The sequence below is a fragment of the Coturnix japonica genome, chromosome 6, assembly GCF_001577835.2.
Source record: "Coturnix japonica isolate 7356 chromosome 6, Coturnix japonica 2.1, whole genome shotgun sequence".
Classification (NCBI taxonomy): Eukaryota; Metazoa; Chordata; class Aves; order Galliformes; family Phasianidae; genus Coturnix; species Coturnix japonica.
The window spans coordinates 16,692,390-16,710,300 of record NC_029521.1 but is presented as its reverse complement, the minus strand read 5'-3'; the positions used below and the strand labels follow the sequence as shown (position 1 = coordinate 16,710,300).

At 40.0% G+C, this 17,911-nt stretch overlaps 1 long non-coding RNA gene across 1 annotated transcript; it reads left to right on the top strand.

Annotated features, from left to right (window-relative positions):
- The first annotated feature begins 3,689 nt into the window (after positions 1-3,689).
- On the top strand, positions 3,690-9,946 carry LOC107315808. Its single transcript, XR_001556069.1, has 3 exons — positions 3,690-4,043; positions 8,568-8,677; positions 9,768-9,946. It is a non-coding gene; the product is annotated as an uncharacterized LOC107315808 (long non-coding RNA).
- The last annotated feature ends 7,965 nt before the right edge of the window (positions 9,947-17,911 follow it).

The following is a 17,911-nucleotide window of genomic DNA, read 5'->3' as shown; positions in this document are numbered from 1 at the left end:
AAACAATATTGATGAACTTCTTCATAAATAGTATGAAATGCTGCAGTCATTACTTTGTAACTGCCTGTACTCTTTGGATATCACAGGAATGCAACACTTTTTTTTTTTTTTTTTTTTTTTCAGTGGTTAAAGCATGACACAAAATAGCATCCTGAGAGCAAAAATGGAGTTCTAAAATGATTACAGAACTGGAATTTTGTTATGAGTTCATTCAGCTGAAGGAACAAATTCCAAATCTTTCCGATTATTATAATTGTAAGTGTTTTGGGGTGTGCTACAAAGAAAAGTAAACTGGCTTTTTGGTTTTGTTTTGTTGTTTTTTTTAAAAGGAAGGAGGCAAAATGCACTCTCTCATTTCTTTTAGCTGCTTAGCCGCTTTGAGGCCATTTTGAGGTATTCCAAAGCTACCCCTCAGTTCTAGAAATCCCATCTAACTCAGCTCAGCAAATACTGAACATCTGGTGGGGATGCTCTGTGGTTTTAATGGGTTATGCCATATAATATAAGCATATGTGTAACTAGGCACTTTAATAGCCTGTTTTATGTACCATTGACTCTAAGCAAATTTAAGGCTGAATTTGTTATGTCTTTATAAGAAGCCAAGAGAAAATGCCATGAGAAAAGTTGTAGTTGCACTCGTAAGGATTATTACACTTTTGATTTGTGTGTGTAAAGCTTAACAGTTGGTATAACAAATACTTTAATGCTAGAGAAGGAGACCTAATCACCTGCAGACATAACTGGGATTGCACTTATTAAGTTGGGAGAGAGAGTCACATTCAGCACTGACAGCAGGAAGGAGTCTGAAAATGACAATACAAAGAGATGACCCACTTCATGAGAGTTCCACCTTCTTCTTTGTTCCTCACATCCCAACTGTTTGCCAACAATGCATTTCATCAAACATGGAAATTTACCCCAGATTATATCAGTTCTGAACTTCTTGCCAATCAGACCTGGAATCTTGTTTTAAAGACTCTTTATTGCATGAGCTTGGAACACAAATAAAATAGTTGTCATATGAAAATTTTCCAAGTATGGCTTATCTACATTCTGTATTAGAAATGTGTCATCATGAGATGTTCTTAGCACACCTTGTCCCTGTTTCTTTAATGCTCTGTAGGTAATAAAAGCTTTAAATCTCAAAAGGTTGGGTTAGCTTGCATACTGGGGGTATTTTGAAGCACATTCTGCAACAGTGCACTATAATATAACTCTAGATGTACATATGAGAGAAAATTGTGAGCAGAAGAGCCAGGCAAACATGTGACATCAGGTTTATGCAGTTTAATGAAAAGCAAAATATAAACAAAAGCATAGACTGGAGACAAAAAGACAAAGCAAATAAAAGCTGGTTTTTATCCTGTTTTCATTGAAAATTCAGCATATTCTGTTTCACCAAATGTGAGAGCACAGCACGTTTTCTGTCTTGATGGCTGGGATTTTAGAACAGGATTTTACAGATGTTACATCCTATATTTGCATTTCCCCATAGTCTTACTGCAAGTTTTCATCAGACATGTGGAACATTGTAACACTGCCTTGTAAGACTTTATGTCACACCACCAAAACCAACTTTCGGTCTTCTGTTCCAAAATTCTCCTAGCTTCCTTCCTCTTTATTACATGGCATGATGTGCCATGGACTTCCTACCTAACCTACTGGAAGCTTAGCTGTCTCTTGTGATTCGTTAGCAGATAGTGGATGTTTGCACAGATCTTAGAAGCTGTAAAATGAGGCCTTTTATGCTGCTATTGCCTGCTTTATGTCTCCTAAAATCCTATTTGATGAACATAAATGTAATAAGACCTTATGCACATTTTTATTTGTAGATGAAAAGTGGCACGTAGTTAAATATTGAACTCTTTGTTTGATTTTATAGATTTGAAGAGCTCCAAACTTCTCACTTATTATTTTGACCTATTTTTCTACTGAAAATACAAGTACCTTACAGAGAAAAACAACACAGTGTACAGCTTGCGGGGATGATTTTTTATGATGTGAAGAATGATCTGTGTCTTTAAGAGGATCAATTAATCTAATGTGTTATCTGGTATCTGTGACAATATCAGACTATTCTGTCTCTATAGGGATTTTGGAAAAAATATCAATTATAGGATGTGAAATCATCATACACTGCCCTCAATGTTATTGGAAGCAGCACCTAACTCTTTGGTGTGGTTTTACATTAGCAGACTTAGCAATTTTACTCATTCTTACTTTCATCCAGTTAGGCTTTCACTGTTACCTGCATATTTATAACCATGCACTGCTTTTTTAAGCAATTATGGGCCTGCTTCTGAAAAATCAGTCATGAGTTTAAACAGAAAGGCTCTCTTAAGAGCTCCCTCTGCAGCTGAGAGACTGATTAGTGTGAGCCTATTATCACATATGCATATGATCTGCATTTAAGACTCTGAGCTTGTATGCTGGGCTTTGTATGTGCCAGTGTGTACAAATATTTAGGCTGGTCCTGCATTGCTCAGTATATCCCAACCCAAAAGGTCTTTGTCACACAGCCTGAAGTTGTGTTTATTGTACATTTTCCTTGTAAAAACAACAACCAGACTGTTGATTTCCAAAAATTCAAATGTGTTTCTAATTTGTGGGAATCTGAGGTGGCTCAGGACACACACACAGACACACAGACACATGCATGCCGTATAAACAACTAACAGAAGCATTCCAAACTCTTAAAGGAATCAGAATTCATACAGAGAGGCTTTTAGATGTGGAAGAAGATGCTGAGTTTTTTCCTTTATTTATTTGTTTGTTTATTTTTAAGATTCTTTTAAATCTTTCTTTTCAAACTCTCTTCTTTTCAAAAAGAAGTCTTGAAGCTTACTAGTCAGCTCTTCACCTGAACAGTACAGCTTGCCATCATCAAGACTATAGATATGGACAGGGGAAGGGAAGGAGGGGGAGGAGGGAAAGGAGAAATACAGCGGTCTGCAATACATGCCACCTTTGTTCAGCATGTATTCAAATACACCTTTGTATTGTCAGCTATAACATTAGTTAAAAAACAAACAACTGAGTAGTAAGATACCAGGTTTTACTTATGGAAAACCAAGAAAAGATGGACAACTAGTAGTCCAGGCAGGCATGACCATTACTTTTTCTTTCAGTGTAAGGAGCAGAAGCATAGTCTCCAATGGATACACAATTCAGAGAGCTGTGGAAGAATGGAATACCAGAACTTCTAGGTAGAGTTTAAATGGCAGATACTTTCATTTGCCCTCAGAACTGAATAGCTAACAGTCTGGGGGAGGTTAGATAGCCCAAAGTCTAGGATGAGCTATTGAAGATCTGATTTTAAGCTGATACAATATGAAAATCAAAGTGATATGAAAAGGTACTGCTAGGAACTGTATTGATGTAAAGCTGCTTATACACTTTCCCAGAATTTACAGAAGCTGTAGGCTATCATCTTAAGAAGAAACATAGTTGGGTAATAAAGTCCCTTTAAGTGATTTATTTACAAAACCTCTGGACCTACTCTGACTCAACAGAGTTTGTTAAGCTAGCCAAAAGAAAAAACAGATCACCAAAAAACAACCAACATGGGAAGGACAGATGCATAGGATTAGAGCAATTAAACACTATGTGTATACTCTGCTAATGGCAGAGCCTATAAAACCTGCAATCTCAGAGGTGGCCTTATCAGCCACTTACAGAGAGAGCAAATGATTATCAGCTGCCTATCCTCCCTTATGTATTCAGTGCCTTCTGTGCTGCTGTTCTCTGTCTCTGGTGCTCCCAAATACTTTTTGGCTGCTGATGGCCTCCCTTCAGGAAGCTGACTGAGTACTGCCAGCTGGATTGCCAATTCTGCAGTGTTTCTTCACTTAGGCAGTCAGATGACTGCTCCCTCGTGCCTGAAAAAAGCCAGCAGTTGAGAACCAGCTAATGTACTGCATACATAAGCCTTGCTGTGTGTAGGGGCTTATACCTCACAGACTGTCCTGAAACCCCTCTCTGGAGTCCAGCGCTTGTGTCTTTCCATTTGTGCTCAGCTCCGTGCAGGTCTGCCTGCAGTTCAGGTGATTCTCCTTATTAAGAGCCTCCTCTATTGAGACCATCTCAAGGAGGCTTTCCCCTCCTCAGCCCCAATCTTGGAAGATTATGGTTTGTGTCTGTGCTAGTTGAAATGGCTTTAACTCATGTAAGTATGTGGATGGTGGTAGATACAATGTTTCTGTTTGTGGCCTGTCCAGATTATGAGTGTTAGGTCCTCTAAACCTGTGTGTCAGGCTTGATTATGCTGCATCCAAACTGGCCTTGTGCCCTTCTAGGGATGGGACAATGTGTTGTGGTGCCTCACCATCCTGTCATTCTGGTATTGTCAGTCTCAAAGTGATGTATGTGCAGCCTGTACTAAGGAAAGCTTGAGAAAGAATAATGGCTGTGGTGGAGAGGAAAGCCAAGGAGTGCCTGGCTCTGTGGTGTTGGCTGGGTCCTTCTGCTCCCACAGCTGTAGCCTGCCCTGATCTTAATAGTGCCCAATTCTTCTTGCAGCTTGCTTGTGGGAATTGCTTTTTCCTTTGGCAGCCTTCCTGCCCTCCTATCTTGCTTTCTGTGCCAGGCAGCTTGGGCACAATTGCTAGCAGGTGACTATCTGAGGGGCAAATAGGGTGCATGGCAATCCTCTTTTGGAAGTGCCACACCAACACTTAATTGCTATATTTTCTTCCTAATGAGGCCACTTCCCTGGGCCCTACTGCTCTGCTTCCTTTGCTTCGTGAAATTAATTGTGCAGTATAGTCCATATGCTGTATAGAACTTTTGCTTTTCTCTTGCACTTTTTATGACTCAGACTGGCACCTTGAATATCTGAAACATTTCTGAGGAGAAGAGCTTTTATTTTCCTCTGTACCTGGCACATGTAGCAGAATATCACTGCTTTTCTCTGAAAGCTGGTGTACACAGTTTACTTTCTTTGTCATAACAGAAGAGCAAAGCTCTTTATGCATGGAGAGCAGCTAATTTTCTATGTTTTTTTTTTTTTTTCTTTTTGCCTACAGAGGACCAGTTTTATGTTTCATAGCTGATCTCTCAAGTCTCTTAATTCACAGAGTAATGAGATGAATTTGTTCACACATACCAGCATGAGGATTGTTTCTAGAAGTTAGCCATCCTGACAGAACCAAATGATGATAGCAGAGGAAACTAATATCCAGTCTAACTTTTCTGACCACTTTAGCAAAAGAATTCAGTTGCATGTTTTAACCTGCTCTGCCAAATGGGTTTCTTGGTACCTGAGCCTTCCTGGGAGCTGCAATGAAGTTGTAAAGCAAGAGCTAAGAAAAATTTATGTATTTTGTGAAAGCTGTATTCTTCTCTTTGTTATCAGGATTTGATCAAAACTTCCTCAATGTAAGCATCTAAATTTGACTTAGCTGTAAGTGATCCTTTCAGATACCTGAAAAGCTGATGGATGCGTGATATCTACAGAGCACTAATATCCAAACAAGATGAATAATAATGAGGCATTATTTATTTCCCAATGCTGTTATTATACATCTTGATCATTTAATGCAGGTGTAGTGCCTACTGAGGAACAGAATTCCATTGTGCAAGGTTTCTCTGACAACTGTTGATTCATATGTGCCACAACTTACAGTACTTCTGCCTTCTAATATAAAAATTGCTCACAGGTGCATAGGAAAATACTAATATTGGAACAAAAGCAAGGACTGATCTTAAGTCATGTTCAATCTAACGGCCTTTGCCAATGGCTTCTGGGAATAATTGGATTTTAATTCCTCTTGAAAAGAAATTCCAGGATGAGATTATTAAAAATGGGTGTGTTGCAGTTCCAGTGATTGTCCAGCAATATGTGAGGTGGTCTGGGGTAGTTTGTAGGTATGTCCATTATGGTATATAAGATGTGATGTGAGAAGTATGGAGATGACAGGTCCGACACAAATCAGAGTTGTGGCTGGTGGTTTCACAGAGGCAAACCTCTGCACATCTCAAAGAACCAAGAGCGAGCACTGGTTGGGAGAGTGGGGTGTATGGGTTCAACCTCAGAAGTGACCTCAGGGTTTTCCTTAGTTGAGACATGCTGATAAGAGAACAAGACATCTGAAACTTGTGTCATGGTGATAGTGCCATTTTTAGCCCAGTTTCAGAAGGAAATGGTAGTTATGCAATTGCAGTGCCTGTCAGTGTCTTCCAGTACCTTGTGTTAGGCAACTCAGCAGAACTGGACAGAGCAGGGGAGTTTGTAAGATAGTGGGTACTCATGAATTGTATGAAAATGTTTAGCTGTAAAGAGAGAGAGAGATTTACAATCCCAGTTTGTGAGGAGAAAGGGAGAAACCGGCCACAGTTCTTCGTGTGAATGTAGTCTGTGAGACCCTCTGAGAGTGTGCAGCTCCAGATTAATTGCAGCCTGTACTAACTCATCTTTGGATAAAAGGCTGAATGAGACAGAAGAGTAACAGTATAGTGAGGAGGGAGCAGGTGGGTGTGAGGGACGTGAGTGAGAACTAAGAACTTTGTGGGACAGTACCAGAACATGCAGGTAGCTATAGATATTGCAGTGTCAGAATTTCTGTGGTTTTTGTGGTAAAGACATGTTAATCATGAAGGTAATAACTGTTGGGAAACAAGGATATATAGCTCACAACCAGCAGCTTTGATTTGAACTGCAGTTCTGCTTTTTTTTCTTCTTTGCAGTGAAGATAAATGTGATGTAATCACAGAGCCAAATCATGATTCAGAGCAAACAGTTCCATAAAAAAACCTAATGGTGAGTTCAGCAGTATTGCACCTCTTCAGAGGAAGCTGACATCCAGTGCTGTGACTCCTATTTTCCAAAAGGGAGAGTGACTCTTGTGGCAGGGTGAACTGAGGTTAGCAGTGGTGGCCAGTGCTGTCAGCAAGCAGACTTAGCCAGGCTTACCACAAGGACAAGTGAGCAATGGGGATGCAGTGAATTTTAGAAGGCTGCTCATACGGCAGACATTCTGTGCATATTAAGCACAGATTTACACTTATTCTCATAAGCTCATTTTATATTCAATAATACCAGAAGTCTTTTGTGGAAAAAAAAATCTTCTTATCTTTCTTTGCAACATGAGGTCTGGCAGCAAGTAAAACTGTGCTGCTGTTGTGTATTTTTGTTGTTGTTTTAGTGCTCACTGCATTTTGACCAGATGACCAAGTTATATAACTTAGGTACAGAGCCCTTAAAGATTTTCACTTTTTACCAGTCTTCAAGAAGTCTCATACATTCACAGTAATGATATGCTATCTAAAAAGAAGCTAATCAGGTGAGAATTACAAAACAAGTATAGGCTTGACCTAAAATATGTATTTTATTTTTTTTAATGGAAAAAAAGGGTATGCCTTGGGATGCTCAACTTCTGAAACCAATTATAGAGTGAAACAAGGCAGAAACATGATCAGAATGATCTTTAATAACATCACTGTATTTTTCACCTGACAGGCAATGGTAGTTTGACTGGCTGAAAACATCGTGAGAATAGAAGTCTGCCTGATATTTGCTGAGAAAGGTGGTTTTCAACCTGGACCAAATAGTCTTTGTCTTAAAATCAGGTTCGAAAGTCTATGAAAGTTAGTGAAGGAAGGTATTCTGTGGACTTTAGAGCCCATGTTTCTGAACTGGAATTTGTAGGTAATGAAGTTTTGCCACGGAGTAGCAGCACAATACTGTGAAACCACAGTAATGTTGAAATTTAATTGCATGAGCCTGTAATTTTCTGTATTTTCTAATCATCACTGACCATTAAGAATGTTTGTAGCATCATTGTAAGTATTTTTTTTTTATGTCAGTTACTTCCGTTTTAGTTTACATAAATTAGATTAGTTTATGACCTAAGATTGAATGATGGTAATGTAAACTATCATAACTCTTGGGAGCAAAGAGATAAATCAACAAATGAAACAGACTTCTGGGGACTAAATGTACTCTGAATTAAGTGGAGGTGAAATAACTGTGAAGAATTGCCCTAGAAATCACAAATTGCTTTTACTTGTCTCTGAAATTTTAATGCCTCTGAAAATTTAGTAGGCAAGTCAAGAAGCTGAATCTTGCAGGTTCAGTTTATCTGGCTTTTTCTTCTTTTATGTGACTGTTTCATAGATCCAAACAGTCTGCCCCAAGCTGCATACCCTGGCCTCTGTTCTTTATGATGGTAGCCCTCCGTGCTGTCTATTCCCTTCCACATCTTATCTTTCAAATACCTGTGAATCCCGCTCCTTAGCAAAAGCAGTCCTAGTCTCAACCAGCCCAGCTATCCCCCCAGGTCTACATCCCAGACAACATATATACCTCCTTGCACTCTTCAGCTCTTCCTTCCTTTCCCCTTTCTCCAACTCCTACATGGCTCGGTGTGCAACTGCACACAGCAAAAAGAGAAAAAGCCTCTCCAACTTTTGTTTTCTTAATGCAGTTTCTTTTTATCATTTTGCTGTCAGCCTGAGCTGATGACAACTTGTTACAACATTGTGCTGCTTCTTCTTTCGAAGGTAAAAGCAGCTCATTGCAACCTATTTTGTTTGAGCAATACCCTGATAGCATTTCACCTTGCCTGCAGGTATTGATTGCATTGATCTGAGTTGTGTAATCCTAGATGATGCAAATTCTTACAATGCGGAACAGAAAGAATAAAAGAAAAACTGTGTGGGCCCTAATCCTTTCTCACAGGTAGGAGGTTGGCTTTGGATTGCTGCATGTCAAAATGAACATCAGTCTTTTCCCTTGAAAAAACGGAAGTGCCAATGAGTAGTTAAGCAATGTTTCCTACAAGCTGAAACTAATGTTTGAGTCTAGAAGGGGAAAAAAATGCTTACTAAGAAGTACAAGGATCTGAAATGTTTTCTGGGGTTTTCTCAACTTCATAATAAGAGGAATAATGACCTTTAAGGACAGAAAAAGTGGAATTTTTCTTGTGGTATAGGGGAGTTTTCTGTCCTGCTAGAGCATGAGAAAGATTATTAGGGCAGTAGAACAAAACTGGTGGAAATCATTAGACTAAGCAGTAGCTAAAGTTAACTATGTACACCTTCCCCTTCCCACTCTATCTTTGCAGCAGGGTGAATTATCTGTGCTGATCATTAACATTGTTTTTCTTTATGGTTCCAATTCATCCTTTTTATCGAGTTTCCCCCCCCGCCCCCAGGCTCTATTTTGTGATGCCACACCATTCTGCAGTGCTAGTCTTGCCTCCAAGAGCTGTCTGGTTCTTGTTCAACCTTATACTGGACCTCCTTTTAAGGGAGTGTGAATTGAAAGACCATCAACAGTCAGAAGTGATGCTATTTCATACGTCTTCAAATCAGAAACTGCAGACAATGTAATTATGCAAGCCTGTCACATTTTGCAGCCCTTCATCTAGCAAGATTTTAGGATGTCTTAATTCTATCTGCTGCCAGGCCTGTAAAAAAATTCTCACTGACTAATGTGTATGTATTTTGTTAACTGAATGGACAGGTCACACTTTTTGAAACATATTTCTGGAATCTGAGATAATAGATTTTTTTGGAGATGTGCAAAACTGAATTATAACCTGTACTGAGACGGGTACTTAGTTGGACTTCATTCTGTTGAATGACAGCATATACATAACTAAGGTTTGGCATGTATACTGGTATTGCCTACATATATTTTACTTTACAAAGATACAGGCTGGCCACAGGTTGAGTGAGAAGGGGGGATGTGCGATACTTATGATGAAGTAGTCCAAAACTGTAATGTAGATTGTGTGATTTTTATTTATTTATTTATTTATTTTCAGGGTTTTGAAGGATAATCAACCAGTCCACAGGGAAGATTTAGAAGAAAGGTCACAGATAGTCAGCTTCAAGTGGCACACATGCTTTCTGATTGTGAAGCTGCTGCAGCTGAAGCACAAAATGTGCTGAGCAGCCCTTTTCTCTAATGGAGCTAAAGCTGGCCAGTACAGCTTCATGATATGCGCAGATTCTATAAGAAATAAATTTCACGTATTTAAAATTCATTCTGAAGTGGAAGCAGCAACTTAACATTATGAATCCATTGGAATGCAGAACTTTGTTTCATTGCTATAATTGTCTTTTGAGAGCTGTTTTTTCCTTATCTTTGTTTCACCTTATCTCATATCTCCACTGCTGCTACCTACTAGTACTTCTTACTCCTCTGTCCACCAGCTCCTTCCACACAGCACTTGCTGTTTCTATTCTCATGTTCTTGTGTCCTACCAGAGGCCCATACTGTTGTGTAGGAGTAACTTGTTTTTTTTAATTGTGGCTCTGTGGGTTTACAGCTCGATGGCATCCAGGCAGATGCAGAAGAGCTTTCAAGGGGGACAGATTCAAGCCTGGAACAGAGTCCATGTTCTTATGTCTCCACTTGCCTCACTGAGGAAGAGCCTTGCTTTCCCACTTCCCTGGGCTACACAGGGAGGAGTATGCTGATGTGCAGAACTATTCAGAAACAGCTGTTTACATCACAGGAAAAACTTTCTCTGACTTCATCTCACCTTGGTGAAACAGTCTTTTGGAAACAAACTAAGGGAGGGATTTTTCTTTCTCAAAAGGCAAGTAGCGCTTTCTGTTCCTTTGCATTTCTAAATTTTATATTGTTAAAAAATTATTATCTTAACTCATAAACAACACCAGAAGTATTTAATTTTGAAAATTTAAATGAATCACATGATTGTTTACTTTTCTAAAGTTGAGACTTTTAAACTCAATACAGATTTCTTAATTACTTTTTGTGATTCAAATATGCAACTACTCAGCAAATAAGAGCTTTGTTCTGAAAAAATGGCACCTATCTGCTATGTGAGAATTTGATTTGTATGACATCATCTCTAGAGGATATGTTCTCCTGCTTCAACTCCGAAATTAAGACAGTGTGTTTTCCTTTCTTCCTTTACATTTCCTTACTCAGAATACTGATACAGCATAGATGCACCCATTCCTGACTTCTATTTTCTGCATGTCATATATTTTTCATCTGGTAATGTCGTTAATGAAAAACTTTTCATGTATGTGTAATGTGGGTTCTCAGGTTATATTAATCCTTCAGTTTCCTTAGAAGGATGATCAGGTATTTTCAGGGAATTTAGTCTGTTTTGAGGCTGCTGCACACAACTGGTACATTGATTTCACATAAACCAGATGTCAAAAATAATGAAATTCCTACCACTAGGCTCTCATTTTACTGGAGACTCGTTTTGGGCCTAGAAATCATGAGAAACATTGCTTTTGTCTTTGAGTGGAGCAAAAAAGGTGAGAGCAACTATTTGCATCCACCCATTCCTTAAAACAGTTGGTTGTTAAACACTTCACAACTCCTGAATCATCATCTCTCTTATGTTTGTTTTACATGAACAGAGTTCCTCCCCTAATTGCTGTGGTTTTTTTTAATAGCCAATAATTATTTTGCAATATATAAAGTAATGTGATTCCTACTTGCTTAATCTGCCCTGAATACATATTCTATCTTGACAGAAATCATAATTGTAGGTGCTACGTAACAAGGAAAATATCACATAATCAGAGTTGAAACTAATCTTCAGTTCTTTATTGAAGAGGTTATGATAGTTTATATGAGTTTGGTCTACAAAGCTCTTTTGTTGAACTGTGTTCTCTTCTGAAGGCTACTGTAATCTCCAACCATGTAATGCACAAAGAAGGGAGCGAATGAGACTGAGCAAAGAAGCTCTCAGTAACATGCTTTGCAGAACAGAATCAGAGAGGAGTCTAAAAGCTATTGGAAATGTGGTGAAATAGGAGGTGGTCTGCATTTCATTTATACCAGGGGATAATCAGGTTGGATATTAGGAAAAATACATTCTCTGAAAGAGTGGTCAGATGCTGGAACAAGTTACCCAGGGTGGTGCTTGAATCACCATCCCCGGAGGCGTTGAAAAAACATTTAGATGTTGTACTAAGGGGCATGAGTAGGTGAGTGATTGGACTGGGTGATCTTAGAGGTCTTTTCCAATCTTGGTGATTCTATGATTTCAAGAACTTAGAGTTCAACAGCCTGGGATGCTGCTTTGTGCAAAAAGATTCAGAATCAGAGCGGAGATTCTTAGTGCTGCTATTCAGCTTTTAAAGAAGTTTTGACTTTGAGACCAAAGGAAGGCTGTGTTCTGGTATAACTGCCTTTTATTTTCTTTAAGTTAATAAAATATATCCTCAAACCAGCACCAGCGTTCTGATTCCTGTGAAGAAAGATTTAAATAGCTTTGGATGCTACTGTTTTCCTTAGGGAGGAGGAAGACAAAACTGTGATGGATTACTTTGATTAGAAAACAAGCTAAACTATGGGGGATGTGGAAAACAAGGAAATGACGAACAGGGTGTGGAGCTGGGCACTGTGCAGAAGGAAAGGTGGTTGGAACAGCAGGGCTGTGGGGTGTGACTTATGGAAGAGGTGGAGGATGCTTCAAGGTGTGCTGCTGAATGATCAGTGAGGTTGTGAAAGGAGATTGTAATAATCCACTACAACCACTTAGCGCTAAATTGCTTACCTTGTCATAATGGCATGGACAACCACAAGGGGGGAAACTGGAAATGGACTGCAACAGTGAGTAACTTTTGAGTGCTCATCAAAGTATTCACTTAGAGGCTAGAAATGTGTTCCCTGTTAACTCAGTTTGGTTGGAAACATCTATCTCCTATTAAAGGCTTAAGTAGGACTACTAAAATCATCAAATAAAATGGATTAACAATATAATCCATCTTATCCTCTCAAATAAAGATTCTATGTTCTTTTAAGTATAACAGTTTGATTTAACACTTATTTGAGAAAATGTCTAAGTCTTCATGCTTTGAGGAAGAGGGTATTTTGTGTCTCCTCATTAAGGCATTATTAGGTAAATTGCTGTAAAGCAGCAGCGGCTTTTTGAGGGTACAAAGCCCAGATCTGCCAGGTGACTTCCTCAAGAAAGTTGTATCAGACATGATTCCCATAGGGTTCCAAATATGCTTTTATTTCCAGTTTAGCTTAGAGGTATCATTAAGGGGAAAATAATATTTTACTACTAATGAGTACAAGATGAATCACTGTCCAAATATCAGATGACAATGTCTGAAAGCATTAGCAGCAGGACCAGGAAATTGGTCTGACCGTCACTTAATAGGCTGGCAGTATTCCTGCTGATTCTCACAAGATAAAAATTCTCCAGGCACTTCAAAGAAATAAAATCCTACCTCTCCCACTTCCTAACCAGATCACTTTGCATCTTTACCCACAATCTAGCTTCCATCCTACTCTCTCTATATGTTGATTTATCCTGAGTGAATCAGTACATATGTGTGAAAGTGGATTGCGATGCTCATCTTCTTTATGGTCTTCTGAAAATCTGGATCAGGGTGTATTTGAATACTGATGTTGTAGCTTCTAGTGACAGTCTAATAGGCAAAGCTGTTTGTACTGGAATGTCAACCAAAATGCTTTCCATGCTGAGGGTTTTGATGTCTCCCGCCCCCAGTTCCTTCATGATCAGCACAGATAATGAAGATGTCTGGGACAAAATGTCATCATTGTGCAAGTGACTTCTTGATGCTATGCGATTTTTTTTTTCTTGCATGTAGATGAGAGGCTGTGTGGCTTTCCAGCAGATAGTGATCTGCATCTGGCAGAGGATGCAGAGAAAGCAGATGAGTCAAGGAGCAAATGTGTCTGTGGTGGAGATATCCTGAGTGTCTCTCTGGTTGCAGGCATTCAAGTGATGGCTTAGGCTGGTTTAAGCCACCTCCTGTTTCTTTTACCTCAAAAATTTGACTTTCCTAGTACAAAAATTCCATAAGCATCCTGAGATGAGCAAAGTGACAAAAGTTTCTTGGGGTCTGTAGATGCTTCTGACGCCAGATGGGAGCAGGAGCATGAAGGAGCTGGTCCCAGGGGTCCCCACCAGCCTCCAGGGCTGTGTGGCTGTGTGTTTCCATGGGACACGATCCAGCTGGCTTCATGCTGGTCTGTGCCAGGTACTCACAGTACATCTGACTTCAGAATTTTCTCTTGTTCTAAGGAAACACTCAGCCTTCACAGCTGGAAGAGAAGCAATGATCCCAAGAAGAACCCCTTTCTCAGTGCAACACTTGTCCATTACTTCCTTCTAGCAGGTAGGTGAGCACTTCTTCATCTTGACAATGTTCCTGCAGTTACCACATTGGCTGGTGATGCCCTGGAACATGCTGGAGCCCTGACCCTCTGTTTCCCACAACATAGTGTGCAGCAGCAGCAGCTCTGCTCCTCCCCTCAGTGACGTGGCTGCTCGCCTTTCCCTGGCCTCTGCTGTGAGATTGCTGACCCCAAGAACTCACTTGTGTGTCAGCCAGGCATGAGAGGGAGAATGTGTAGTGGGTAGCTGTGAATCACGCTGTGGGGCTGCAGGCGTGGGCTGCTGACAGACCTTTGATTCTTCTCTGAAATCACTCCTGACATCTTCTCAGACAGGAAGCTGAGGGGAGCTGGAGTGTGGGCTTGCTCTAAGGCACAAGAGTTTTGTTGCCTGGGAGCTTCGTCCCTGCTCTGACTGCTCAGCATCACAGGTGGAACTGAGGAACAAATCTGCCTCTGCTAGCTGTGCTCTGTGTGTTTGTTATTGCAGAGTCTGGGAAGCACGCTTCTGCATGAAGACCTCTGTTGTTACCTGTGTAAAAGTGGTGTCTACAACATCCTTCCTGCCTCTCCTCTACTCCTCTCAACACAACTTACACACAAAGTGCAAAGCCAGATAACGGGGAGGCCCAAGCAGTCGGATGGGAAAGGAGAAGTAGAGCAAGGAAATAGAGAGGACATTTGGGTTAGCACTCCTGTCTGTGTGTTGTGACAGAAGGGACTGTCTGTCCTTGAATGACAGCAAAATGCTTTTGTATTTGTTTAATGAGAGCTTCACGTGAATGTGGGTTTTTGCAAGAGATGACTTGCTGAGAGCAGTGATGATGAGCAGGCTGAGTGGACCTGGGGGCTGATCCTTCTACATAAATTGGCAGATAGGCAGAATAGTATCGATGAGGGGCTGACAGTGGAAGGAAGCAATGGAGGAAAGATAAGAGAGCTGTCTTCGTGGTTGCTTTCTATGTAGTCTGGAGCAGGAAAACACTGTGTTTGTTAACTTCTGAGAAAAGGATGGCGCAACACTTGACATGATGAGAACAAGGACAGGATTTTTGGCTGGCTGGCTGGAGAAGGAAATGTCTTAGACGAAGAATGATTGAGATTTAGATGTGACCTGAGCCTGAAGACTTAAAGTGAAGCCAGTTCCACAGCCTCAACCGTTGTTTGTTGGTAGACACATGGCTTAACTTCAAGTAAAGAGAAAGGAAAACAAGAGGAACTGCAGGCTTTATTGAGGATGCAAATTCATTCATACTTGTCTTCTTGGTAGCACTTTGTGACAGACATCTGAGATTCATTATTCATTTTGCAATACCCCTTTTATTATTTTTGAGCCTAAATCAGCCATTTAGTGAGCTACTTTGTGAGGGTTTTTTCTTTTTTCTTTTTTTTCTGTTTTGTTTGTTTGTTTCCCTCCACAAGCAGAAGTCCATTACTGTGCTGTTCTTTTTACTCTTGCTGAAGTTGCTGGTTTGCTTTGTGGATGCAGACACTGTCTGTGACATCTCATGTTATATGACCACTGACTTGGAGAGCTCACATGGGGTCATTTGAGGGAGTAGTTTCTTGCTAGCTTTAAAAAGCATGTAGGAGAAAAATAGGGGATTGATTTAGATCAAAAGTTAAGCTTGCGTGGAAAAAAGTAAACAGAATGTGGCTCTTACTTTACAAGAGTTTTTATGGCTCTTGATTAAACAGTCTTTCCCATGGCCTGCATTACTGTTCACTGGCATATTCCTAGGGGTTTTACTAGCATCTTAATTTCCCTTTTCCATTGCACATTAACTCCCTTGTCACTTTTATGTACATTAGACTGAAGCTTGTCATCAAACTTCTGTTATCTCTCTAAGTTGTCTGGAGAAATTATGAGGTCAGATAAGAACACTGAAAGATAAAGGATAAGAACTGGCTGTCAAGGTGTGCTTTGTATATTAGGCAAAAGTTTTTTGATACTTTTAGAAAGTTAAACTTCCTAAACTTTTAAAATAGAAAGGTGTATAAAAGGCCAAATCAGCTGACAACAGAATGGATTTAAATGCTGAGCCATAGGAGTATAGAAAATAATGAGGAATTAGTGTATGTTGGCAGACTAAGCAGACTCATCTTGTTGCAAGAGTTTTGTTTCTTTCTTTTTCACTGAAAAAGTGAAAAGCAAGAGGAAGGGATTAGGAGTGATCATGGGGTGTGAGACTAGGGGTTGAAGAAAGAACTGGAAGTCATAAGACTGAGACAGAAAATTCTGAACTGCTCTGGAACATCTAGTCCCTAGTACTGAACAAAAGCAAAAGTAAATGTACTTTGGTAAACCACCCAAATTCAGGAGTTCTGGAGGCATGGTGTTTTTGTAACACTGAGATACAACTTGCAAAGCTATAGAAGTTGTTTTTTAAGGCTTTGTTTTAGGAGGGTTTTTTTCCCTCTGTTTGACCTGGACAAACAGAGTGAAAAGTGATTAGGATGTTAAAATGTGCCTTAGCTAATTTGTAATGTGTCTCGTACCAGTCAAAAGTAAGATGAGTCAGTGCTAATGATGCGGCAATCTTCTCATTGTCCTTCTAACAGGGCTCATTTTCTAACAAGGCAAGGATATGTCTTCATCAGGCACATTGCTGAGGAGATCATGATAGCTTTCCATGGACAGACAGGCTGTTACAGTAAGAAGTTGCTGTTTTCTGCAGGAAATTTGGGGAATTCTCTAGCATTCATTGTGTACATTAGAGGGGAATACATCAATCCTTGGTTTTCATTTAGAGATACTTACTGTGATTCTGTTAAATATTTAAGTATTATGTATTAAGCATTTAAGGATTATCCTCCAAAGTTATAGCCTAAGTGTTACATTTTAATAAGGTTTGATTGTTAAAAGCATAGAAGTAGGTCTTGTGGCCCTGGAGAGGTTTCTGTTTTCGTCAATAAAAGAAGAAACCTTCTCTTTTATAATGGATTTGTTTGTTTGTGGGCTTTTTTGCCACATGCTTTAGAAACTTCCACCGTTCTGGCAGATGGAAAAGTCACTGGAAGCCTGCTCTGCTGGGATGTTTACACTGCTGTATGCAAATTCTCCCATGTGTGAAAATCCCCTCTGTGCTCCCTGAGAAATTCTGGCAACCAAAGCACATGCTGGCAGTACATCTGAGTTGTAATGAATGAAAGCCAAGAACTTCTGCTTGCCCACAGGTGAGCTGAAATATTTTTTTTCTGCATCTGGCACACAGATGGCAAGCAGGCACTTCATTCTTCATGGCCCTGCTCTCAGCAGCCACAGAAGTGGCTCCCATCCAATACAAGGAAAGAGGACAGCACAGGAGAACAAAATAAAGCAGCATATTTCCTCCAATCTGGTGCTGAATGTATCGCTGTGCTTCTACTAAGCAGGGCTCTTCAGGGCAGTGCCATGAGCACACACCATCAGCAATCCCAGCCGCATCTCCTTTTGCTTGCCATGTCTGGTTGGCTCTTCCCTCCCTGCAGCCGGATCTGGTCCCATTCCACATTCTAGCTCTGAACATGACAGCATAGGTGGAAATTTTCTTCTAATTATAATTGGACCAAGAGTGTATATTTTTAACCCACTGCTTAGTGATGATTGAGTAGTCCTCCTAAGTGCAAAGCACCTTTCATTTCCCTCTGTCCAGAAGAATGTGCAACTATAAAATTAAAAGTGCAGGTAAGAATCAGCTTGCAATGACAGAAACTAAGATTAACAGATTAAAAATCAAAGTGTGTATTTAGACATGTTTAATTCTGACACCCAAATAATTATCACAAAAGAGATGGTAGATAAAGCCATTAGCCAGGGATGGGCAGATGCCCAAGTAAAGA